Source organism: Nematolebias whitei, chromosome 9 (genome assembly GCF_014905685.2).
Source record: "Nematolebias whitei isolate Nwh7 chromosome 9, NemWhi1, whole genome shotgun sequence".
NCBI classification, from domain to species: domain Eukaryota; kingdom Metazoa; phylum Chordata; class Actinopteri; order Cyprinodontiformes; family Rivulidae; genus Nematolebias; species Nematolebias whitei.
This window is the reverse complement of record NC_056506.1, coordinates 25,247,512-25,258,376: the sequence shown is the minus strand read 5'-3', so window position 1 is coordinate 25,258,376 and position 10,865 is coordinate 25,247,512.

Here is a 10,865-nt window from a genome sequence, read left to right as displayed (position 1 = left end):
GGGAAGAGTTTAAAACACCTTTATATAAATAATAATCCACAATCCGATGAAGGCTGTCTAAATCAACAGGCACCTATTAGCTAAAACGTGCTGAATGATTCAGCTTCCTTCAGTACAAAGGAAACTTGTCACTGACTGTGTGATAAGGTGACTGAACGATGCTAACCGTAAGAAATGGATGAAACACAGATGAATGCTGATAATCTGGGGTCATGTAGTTCAGCTGCAACTCTCACGACATGAACATGTCTATAAGAGCATGTTGCCTAATAAACCCGTACATTATGTCAGCAACAAGTATATACATACAACTAGAATAGATAAATAATTTGGATGACTAAGAAAAGATGCAGGAAAGACACAAAAAGAACGTGATTCAAATGTGGATCAACCTGCCTTTGACCATCAGACTCTTCCCCCTCTGCTAAAACCATCACTTCTCCTCGGCTTTTGACACCATCTGAGGTGTTGATTTTTAGTAAAATATTAGTTTATTTTAATTGATTTTCTGTTTTGATTTGGTTTTTGAAGTTGTTTTATGTATTCTGACTGCTGTTGGGTTTTATTGACTGTAACCGTTCAGCACTTGGTCCTCTGGTTGTTTTATAAGTGATGATTTGGAAATAAAGGTTTAACTTGTGGTCTGTTCTCAGAAAACTACGAGCTTGTGCCACCCAGTCTAAAAACTAATTTTAATATTAAAAACAAGTTCATAATGAAACAGCTGTCAACCATAACAACACAAAACCTTTAAGAAACATTGCATACATAATTAAAACTTCAATGAATAAAGTCAGAGGAAGTTATCTAATTGATAACCAGACAGAAGAGGCAGTTCTGACTGTAATTACTGAGACTTACTGATACTGATTTTAACATAAAATATATGATCAAAGATCAAAAGCATTCATTAATTCTTTAAACTCTTCATGGGGCAGACCAGTGTTAAGCTGCTGCTACTAACTCACCTTTTTCCAACTTGTAAGAATCTCAAAGTTTTTCTTCTGCTTCTCAGAGCAACATAGTCCCATTGTCACTTGGCAAAACCCAAACCCAGCACAAAAATTAAATTAAATTAAATCCTGCAGAGGTCCCAGCAGTGGGCGTTCTGTCTGCCTGAGATTCGGTTCTGATGTGGTGTCAGGCAGGAACTGTACAGCCGCCTGGCCTGCAGTCTAACCAGAGGCTCCGAGCTCCTCCCTCTGACACAGGCCTGAGCATGTGCACCCACCTCCTTCCTCTTTACTTAAAAGAGTTATTCACAGAAGTCATTTGCATCCTGTTTCCTGGCATCGCCTCGGGCGGGCAACCAACTGACATACCTGAGCTCACAGCAGAAAAGTCCCAGAGAACAAGTTGAGCAGAAAGCCAGGCTGTGCTGGGAATCACACATGAAGCAGTCTCTTGAGGAAAAAAAAAAATCTTAATGTTAAATGAAATATTAGACACATAAAAATGGAATTGCATAGGAAGGTTATTGCAACACCACAGCTGCACGATAAAAGCCCAAAGTGAGCCAACGCGGTCCGTGTGGAGCTGTTTACAGCGTCAACACTCGCTGAACGATGGCCAGCAAGTTTTCACAGTTTAGCAACAGTAAAAAGACACAGTTCCTAGAAGGTGTTGATCACAGCCCTTTCAGAATAAAGTAAGAAATGTGTTGTGTTAATTTTTTTTTTGCTTAGTTTCCATAAAAACAGTTATAGAGGTAAAGCGTTTCTTTTTTATTACACAATCACTGCTGTAGTTCGTCCGATCCCCTCACCCCCTAACAATCAATTAGAATTGCAGCACTATATAATTTTATGCTCTTTATGTCTATTTCAGCTACAGACCCACCACTACATCTGTTTCAATAATTGTGTCATCTTTTCCTTCCTAAGGATGGCGGGGCTTCAAAGGTAAAGTGGCCACTCGTGAGTTAAACTTTCCTACTTGCTTGTCTTTTGCTCGGAGGCCGGCTTGCACGCTAACCCGCAGAGAAGCAATCTCCTCTAACTGGATTCAGATGGTGGTGTTTGTCCAAGGCCGTCACCAGCAGCAAAGTGGAAGTGTGGCGTGGCTAATGATAGTGAGGGGCAGGGAAACAGACCTCCGCTTTTAGGTCACCGTGACCAGGCAGGCAGTTAGCAGGGTGTGTGGTCCCCCCAACCCACGGATACACCTGTGCCCTTGGACGCTGAAAACACAGACGACCTGCTTTAGATTATAGCTTCAAAGACGTCTAAAGAAAAGAGCTCTTTGTCAAAGCTCAAGGCGAACGCCAAACCGTGCAGAGTTTATGTTGCGAAAACATACAAAAATGCAGATTTTGACAACGGTATGACAAATCAACGAGCTGCTTCGTTCTGGTCTTTCATAATCGTTCAACAATAGAGAACTGATAAAACTAAAGTGTAGCGCCGCTGACCTCTGCACTTGCAAAAGCAGCTTTGGTCAACATTAGAACAGCAGGAAACCAGTGTCAGGGTCACCCATCATGCTTTGACAACATCCATCCTCATCCTCATCCTCCCTTTGACCCCATCCTTGAAAGAATGAACATTTTTACCTTGAGTGTTTATAATCGAATGCCGCCACACTGTCTGCACTGCCTGTGGAGAGGCTGACTAATATTTTGCCACTTATTGTCACTGGGTTGAGCTTTGAACGAGAGAAAAATACAAAAAAAAAGCACGTGCGTCAAAACAAAAGGAAGCAATTAGTTTAAAGTTGCTTCTTTGTTTAGACCACAGAAACCTCGGCTTATTTATTTAGATTCAGTTAAATCAGGTATTGCATTTGTTTTTTAATAACGTGTTGGATTTATTTATCTGCTATTAGTTATTTTATTGTTTTTGTACTACTAGTGCTTAGTGTATTTTTAGTTAACATATTTCTTAGTTCTAAAAAAGTTCAATCTGGTCCTCTGGACATTCAAAAAACAAAACAAAGCAAAACAAGAAAAAAACGTAGAAACTTTTCGTCTTTCATCCGAGAGACTTCCTCAGTCTGAGGTGCTGTATTCAGCTCAGTCTCTTAAATAGCACCTTCTCAGAGTGGATCTACCAGTTTGCTGCTGACAACCAAAACCAGCTGATCACATGATCAAGAAGGACCATCAGCCTAACAATGGATCATTAGCACACTGATGGCTGTTTACTATTCACAGAGGGCTGAGTGATACTAGCAATCACAGCATTGTAAGAGGGGGACAGTTGAACCCGGAGGCCTCCACCCCTGTTTAATGATGGACAATTTCTTTTCACAAAGATGGCCTCCTTTACTCCTCTCTCAAACCATCATTCCTCTCTGTCCAGGATGTGAACATCTTCATCCCTGAAAGAGTGACCTCTGGCCTGGAGATGAGTGTAGACCGCAGAGTCCTGGCCTGATGATGTTGATCTTCTGTGCTGGGCCATCCTTTTGGCCAGTGGCTGTTTAGTTTCCCTGATGTAAGACTGATCACTCTCATGACACTGAACAGCATACACAATATTACTCTGTTTGTGCCGGGGGGGACTGGATCTTTGGGATGAACCAGTCCTTTTTTTTACCTGGATTATTGAGCATACCTCAGTATATTTCTTAGTTCATATCTTAGATCTTATTACTGTCTTTATTTTACAATTTACCGTATACTTTTGTTGGATGTAACAGGGACCCTGTGTACATCAGTTTGTTCCACCACATGCACCACATGTGGTGTGAATGACAAGTAAAGAAACTCTGATTTAAATTTATATTTTATGGACTTTTCTATTAGGAAGTACTTTACTGATATTTTAGATACCCTGCATTTTCCAAGAAAAAAGTTGATCTTGTTTTTTTTTTGTCTTTTCTTTTTCTTTAAGGTGGCACGGTGGTGCAGTTGGAAGAGCTGCCACCTTTCAGCAAGGACGTCACTGGTTCAAATCCCGGCCTGGGACCTTTAATTAATTTTTTCTTCTTTCAGCTGCTCCCTTCTTCAGGGGTCAACACAGTGAACTAAGTCGCACGAAGACTTGACAATTATTTTTTACACCAGATGCTCTTCCTGACACAGCCACAGACCACCGAGCTACCACAGCCCTCTGTGTGGAGCAGAGAGCTGCTATCTAGGGTGCCCAGGGGAGCAGATGGTGGGGGTTAAGAGCCTTGCTCAAGGGCCCGGAGTGGGGCAAATGAGGGTGGAGGCAGGTGTGGGTGCTTCATCTGTCTCACCCACATTTTGATGTTGTCGGTACTGGGAGTTGAACGAGCAATCTTCCGATCACAGGCCCACCTTCTCTAACCTCTGTGCCACCACGCCCCTGGGACCTTTAACTAAATTAATTCAGTTTATTTATATAATGCTGAGTCACAGCAGAAGTTATCTGAGGGCACTGAACAGAAACATTCACATACATCATAAATGGCAATGAGTAAATGTTATCTAGCTATAAGGAAGGAAGGAAACCAGCAGACCTACCATTCTGGATGGAGTTTGCATGTTCTCTCTGTGCATGTGTGAGTTTTCTCCAGGTACTCCAGTTTCCTCCCACAGACCAAAAACATGCATGTTAGGCTGATTGGTAACTCTAAATTGTCCCTAGGTGTGAGTTAGAGAGTGAATGGTTGTTTGTCTCATTTGTCTCTGTGTGTCTCTGTGATGGACTGGAGACCTGTCCAGGGTGTACCCCGCCCCTCGCACAGAGACTGCTGGACATGGGCACCAGTGACTCCCTTGACCTGAAAAGGAAGAAGCGGGTAAAGATAATGGATGTTTTCCTTTAATTATGTATATTTTGGGACATGCTCATTATGTTCTCGTATCATAAAAGTAAATGATTTTAAGACCCTGTTGTTTGTAAAGCAAGGGATGTATGGAGTAGATGAAAATATAAACTGTACAAAAGTTAAAACAGAACTTTTCACTCAGAGAGAAATCGAGGCACAAGGACGTTCCTGAAAAGGTTCACGTGTTGCATCTGTTAATAGTAGGGTGGGAGGTTTCATGTTAAAGTTGAGCACATGGCTTTAACCTTTGACTTCTAGCATCTTACCACTTGGAAAGGTATGACGTTAGTGCTCGATTAAGTATGGCGCGAGGTGCACGTTTCTAACACTACAGTCATAATAAGCAGATGGTTTTATCCAAAGCAACCTGCAGGGGAGAACACGTGCTGGATTAAAATGCATTTCAGAATTCTACCCAAGGACACGCTGCTAGTTCAGATGGAAAAGTTGGAGATCTTTGAAGCAACGGTCAGACTGAAAGCTCCAGGAATGCACAGAGACAATATTTCTCTTTTCACTAAAGAATGCTTATTTTAATGCCTGAGCAAACATTAGTCTCTCAGTGGAAGACAAAGTCACAAGAGATAAGAACAAAAACATTACACAGAGCAATGTGAGGATTTCTTACAGTATCACTCCACCTTTTTACTGCATATATTACTGTAACATTGACAGCATCAAGGAATTTCTTTCTTAAAACTAAATAAAATCTAGGGTAATCACTTTAAGAACGTTTTCTGGTAATAAAGTAATTTTCTACATGTATAGACTTGGAGACAGAAATTAAATCACATTGTGCACCTCTAATGTTTAAGTGTCTTAAATTGTGATATTTTTTAAACTTGCATTGTATTTTATTATTACTAATATAAATTATTACCAGATGTTTTGTTGTAAAAATTTTAATATTACTGTTATTAAGACTGTTGCTGTATTTGTAAAGGCTTGTTTGCACCTTGCCCAGACATCCTTGTAAACAAGATTAATAATCTTAATGGATTTATTTACTGGTAAAATAAAGGTTTGCATTAAATCTATAACCATCAGCATGTAATGTTTGAATGCCAGCATTAGCAGGGTGAGTGTCAGCTCACTGGCTGTAGCAGAAATTGTTCTTTAAACTATAATTGTGTGATTTTTTTGTAACGCTGCTTAGAAACTGTCTATACAGGGCAACAATTCTCACTCAGGTCATCTGGACAGTTTCTTTTTTTGGTGCTGAAACGTTTCACCTTCCATCCAGAAGGCTTCATCAGTCAAGGAAACACACAACATAAAACTGATTCTTCCCCCAAACAGCTTACTCCAAAGTGGAACAAACCAGTTATGTTGGTGCTAAGATGGTGTCTTTGGCACGCCACCTCCTCTTGTGCCGGCCCTCTTCCTCGTCGACAGTCATGTCAAACTGGTTTAAAACCCAAAAAGTTCATGCTCAATAATCCAGGTATACAATCCAACAATTTTCAGTCAGGTCATCTGGACAGTTTCTTTTTTTGCTGAAATGTTACACCTTCCATCTGGAAGGCTTCATCAGAGGAGGGGGCGTGCCAAATACACCATCTTAGCACCAACATAATTGGTTTGTTCCACTTTGGAGTAAGCTGTTTGGGGGAAGAATCAGTTTTATGTTGTGTGTTTCCTTGACTTGAAGCCTTCCGGATGGAAGGTGAAACGTTTCAGCGACAAAAGAAACTGTCCAAATGACCTGACTGAAAATTGTTGGATTGTATACCTGGATTATTGAGCATGGACTTTTTTGTTTTTTTTGTCTATACGGGGATTTTAATGGTGAAGCTGATGTTCTTGTCTGCTGGTGAAAGAGCTCATACCATGAAGTTAAGACAGGTGGTTTGCCAACACTTCAGCTGGTATTTCTAGAATTATGACATATTTAAAAAAAAGATTAACAAAACAAACAGCAGTCATTTCAACGAGACTAAACTGTATAAATAAAGGTCGAATGATTTTCTGACTTATTGGTTGGTTTGGCAACAAAAGCATCAAGGAGCTAAAGAAATTTCATCAGTCATGGCTAACATTCTCAGAACAAATCACAAAGTGATGCATAAACAAACAGATTCCTGTGAATTGGGTCTGACTTGGATGTAAGATCACCTGGAAATGCTCCCAGGTGCACCTCTGCAGCTCAGGCCTGCCATATCAAATATCCACTGAAGCATCACAAGCATTGGAAATCAAGGATTATATTATTCAAACAAAACAGGAAGTATAACCTCCAATGTAAAACACCATGCATGCTACTTCTTTGTTCTATGCAAGAGACCCTTAAATGATTTGTAAGTACGTCAGTGGGTAACAAACACTTTGCATAAACTATGGAAATGATCCAACAAACAGAGCTCTTACACATGACAAGGCTGTTATTAAAATCCCAAAGTCAGACTGTTAGTGCAAATGTTTCTTTCTAGTCATTTCTTTAATGAACATTTATAGTTGTGAACGTCCTTATTCATGCTCAGTAATCCAGGTAGAAAAATCCATCAATGCTAAGTCAGGTCCTCAGGACAGTTATAGTTGTGAACATTAGAGACAACCTGTACAATCAGCCATTGAGCAACATTAACTCTGGTTTGACAGACAGGCAGAGAAACAGGATTCTCTGACTCAGTTTAGAAAATCATCTAAAACGTAACACCTTTAGAACCACCAAGTCAAATTTGCAAAGGATTTGTGATCAATTAATTTGAGTCTTCTGAAAATCTTCAACGTTACTTAATATATTTTGATAGAAGATTACAGCCGGGATTTATTTTCAGTTACCCAGTATTAAAGATTGAAGATGAAATGTTCTGGTTGTCAACAAATCGTGGAAACTATAAACACCATTTATCACATTTACATCAAGTGTAAGTTGTCTTACCTTGTCTGAGGCCATTTTACTGACAGACTGGTAAATCTGAACTGTCTCCAGCTGGTCCAGACTCCAGTCCAGCTCCTCCATTGTCTCTGATGTTAGTTTCTGGAAGGTCTCACCTGCAAACAGACACATGGACACATAGGACCGAGCAAGTCCAGGTCCTTGCTCGAGTCTCCTGATACCATGCACAGCAGTCCTGTTTCTCTTGCACTTGTGAGTGCTGTATACCAGTGATGTAGTCTACACTTTTGTAGTGGGTATACTGTGCTTAGAAACCAAAGTACACGAGTTAGTACACTGTAATCGTCAGTTTATTTTGATTTTTAAGCATATTGAACATTTCAAAATGTACAATAAAAACTTACAACAGTTGACTTTGTATTAAAACATGTTATAGAATTTATAAAACAGTATCAAAGCAAAACATGTTCAAGTATTAAGTAGTAAGTAAGTACAAAAGTATTAATTATGCAAAAACCCCTTTGAAGCAACTCAATGTGTCTATAAAATGTTCCAAATGTGTTGACAATGACACGAGCCCATCTCATGTATCATTGCCAATTATAAATGACGTGTGCTCGTATTATTGGACACTTTTAAGTAGGTATACTGAAATTCACAAGCTTTTCTAGTGGGTATACTCCGTATACCCGCGTATCACATAGACTACACCACTGCTGTATACCCCCCACCCAATCTGTCTGGTTCCCCCCATCCCTCCTCGTCCATCAATTCTCTTGGCAGGACTTTTCAAACAAAAAATGGAGTGCAAACTAAGCAGACCTCTGTCTCCTGCTGTTGACGTGCACGTGACCCCAACTCACTTAAACACAGATAAAATGTCTGCATTGTCACAGCTCCAAAGAAGGTCTTGTAAAAGAAACTTATCCAGTTTTGTGTTTTAATTTGACATTTTAATGTAAAAAAAAAAACCCCACCCTTTTGGTCTCTGTCTATAACTATAGACAAGAAATGCAAGGGCACTTTTGCCACTTCTGCAGACAAATTTCAGACAAACACCTTCTTCTTCCTCTTGTTGACTTCCTTTCTGAACACCTATGAGGCTGTGCTTTCCTAAACTAACCTGGCAGTAACTTGTGGCTCACAAATGTTCTCTCTCCTCTTAAAGCTTCCAAAAGGAAGAAAAAAATAAATAAATCAAACACCTGCACTTGTTTGCATGAGCCACATGAGAGACACATTTTGTGGGAGAAGACCAGGCCAGGGCCTCACTTATATACAAAAAAAAACAAAAAAACTTGCACTTCCTTTTTGCCCTTCAACTTGTAAAAAACATGGAGCGGACTCACTAAATGCTGGAATGACTTCAGAGGAAAATTGTAAATGTTGTTCCATGAAAGAGTTTTGCAAAGTTCAGCCATGACTCACATGTGGCAGGTGCAGAAACATTTAGCAGGAAATAAGCAGCTTAAAAGAACTGGAAAAATAAATGACACATGAGGAAACAAATTAAAGTTCATCTCAGTCCAGTGTGTCAAGATCATTAAAGTTTGGTCTGCTGGAACTGAATGCTGAATTTCATCTGGTTCTCCCCACCTTCTTTTTCTATGGAAGACTGATCTCAACCTCATGGGGCTTCACATACGAAATAAATTTACCCCTTATGATTAGCACAACAAGACAGCTAGCATGCTACTCTAAAATTGATGTCAATGTAGCGGATCAGAGCATTTCAAAAGCACACCAACATATTTGACAACCACCAGAGTTGAACAAAGAACTGTAATAAAACTCAGACATGCTGCACAGCGAAGGAAACCGCCCACTACTGACAGTTATCAGAACAACATGACTTTTCTGAAGAACAGCTGTTCACGATAGTTTTGAGAAAACATGCTTTCTGTCTTCAAAGAGCTGTTAGATACAATTTTACTGGATTTTAGGTTCTGTGTTTAAATATCCAGATTCTGCAAGAAAAGACATAGAGCAGAGTTTGAATGTCAAGCAGCTCAGAAACAAGAAAGAGAGCTGCTGAAACTAGGCCTACACTAATTGTTCATAAAGGCAGGAGACTGTTAAAACAATGTGATTGCATCCTATCCCATTCTCTCTGTTCAGAGCATATAGAGACATTATTTTTATCAGGGACACTGAGATACATCAAAACACTTTAGGAAGAAAGCTATTTTAACAGGACATTTTGGATGTTTTTATGTGTAGGTCGATGCTGGTCTAGAATCTCAGTCATTCAGGACAAATTCATCAAATTCAAAGAAATCAAACGATACGTCGATGACCCCATCATTGACAGATTTGAATAGTGAAAGTTTGGAGTTTTCAAACAGGTTTTTTCCCTGTTTTTTCTTGTCTGATTCAGCAAGAGTAATATATGACAAGATGAAGTAGCAATTGTATCCACAACCTGGCACAATGACGGAGCAAGAGGGTGGCCATTGGAGGCCATGGCCACCATAGAATAATATTTTGGCCACACCAAGAACCATCCCAATCATTTGAAGAAAATATACTTTTAAGCAATATAAAAAAAGCATAATTCTTCTCAAATGCTGAGGTGGCTGATTTACATAGTGGTGGCCCTCTTGAATATTGACTTGACAATTCCAATTTTTGATTCTGACCTTTGTTACACTTAGATGTAGCCACACACGAAAATGGAAGTTGGAACATTCCCCATTTTTCCAGATATCTGCTCACCATATTAACGTATGTGGTAAATAGACAGTACTTACTGTATATAGCACCTTTCTATTTTGTCAAGATACTGATAGCTCTTTACACTACAATCTATGCCCTCATTTACCCATTCATACAGCACTCTACGATATCTTTACAAAGCATAATCAGTACTTTATCACATTCATACACCAATGGGACACACATCAGAGGCAATGATGGGTTCAGTGTCTTGCCCAGGGACACTTCAACATGTGACTGCTGGTGGAATCCAACCCCCAACTCTTGTATTGGAGGACAACTGCTCTAACCACTCAGCCACAGCTGCCCCAGGACCTTTAACATTAAGTTAAGAAACAGTGGGAAAGAACAAGTTATTTTAATTTTAAGTGTCTTTAAGTAGTGACTATAGACAGAGAGAGTAAAATGGTCATAAGAGCAGGGTAATGGTGTGCAGTAAGGTTCTGGCTATCAGGGAACTGAATCACAGACACTGCTGCACATCATTAGTCATGTTGACCACACAGTCCTCTGAAAGAGATATTACAAATTAGGGATGCACCGATCCACTTTTTTAAACTTCCGATCCGATCCC